Genomic DNA, 1,149 nt, shown 5'->3' with positions numbered 1-1,149 from the left:
ATATGGGATATAGCTCTATACTCCCTGGGTTCAATCTCTATTACTACAAAAACAAACAAAAAAAGCTTGTTTCTCAAAAATAGACAGTAATAGCTGACATTTTTAACAGGTACTAATCATTTGCCTATTTTTAATCATGATCTCTGTGTAATGCTTAATGTTCTCTTATCCACTGCAAACTAGAAGCTTAAAGTCACCATATTATCTCTCTTTATTCTGGTAATACTCTGCCATGAAGCTGCAGAATGCAAGCTCTGTCCCTAGAATTATCAGCATCCTGATCATGCACATTTCTCTTCTCTTAGCTTCACTTAGTTTGACTCTTAGCTTGACATTTTAAATTTAGACTTAATTTGATCAAATACTGATGTCTTCACTTGATGTTGAATTGAGGAAATACAAAAATATCATGACAAGTATTTCTAATATTCTGATAAGGCTGCACTAAAACTGTTGAGAATCAAAGATTTTACTTTACTTGTGAGTTCTCATATTAACTAGCTAAAGTATCCGTGGGTACTGGTGAGAAACATCAGACCCTGGAGTCAAAGATAAAAGACTTTATTATCTGTGGAACAACACGTCACACAAACATTACTATACTCATTTGCATTTATGTAAGCCAATCTCACGGAGGGGGTCTGTACACATATAGTTCACCTTGTTACTTTGAACCTTGACATAAGGTACTTCAATATTGTATAATTAGCTGATAAATATGCTTTCTATTTGCTCTGAGGACAGTATTTCCATCTTCTAATAGAGAAATTCCAAAGAAAAATGACAGCGCCTGACTTGCAAGAAATAGAAATGCAATAAACTCATGGAAAATTGTCTTCCAGCAAGATGAAAGGTATATCCTCACTAATGCATTATATCCTCATAATGCATTATTAAATTCTTATTTTCTCTCCTATCACCTTTTCAGTTAAAGATTTTTTATGAGACTCAATTAATAGATTGAGGCAAACTGTATTTAACCATAGAGGAAAAATATATCTATCTTTTGGTATTTAAAAAACAGTAAATTTTACAAAACAATATGAAAATTTGGCCATGAGATAATAGGAAACACAGACATTTTACCTGGTCTTGTGATAGAAACTAATGGCAATGGATTTTAGAAAATAAAAAAAACAACTTCCATAA

This window comes from Octodon degus, unplaced genomic scaffold, assembly GCF_000260255.1.
Source record: "Octodon degus isolate 3935 unplaced genomic scaffold, OctDeg1.0 scaffold00025, whole genome shotgun sequence".
NCBI lineage: Eukaryota > Metazoa > Chordata > Mammalia > Rodentia > Octodontidae > Octodon > Octodon degus.
The sequence above is the reverse complement of the archived record's forward strand: the minus strand, read 5'-3'. Positions refer to the sequence as shown.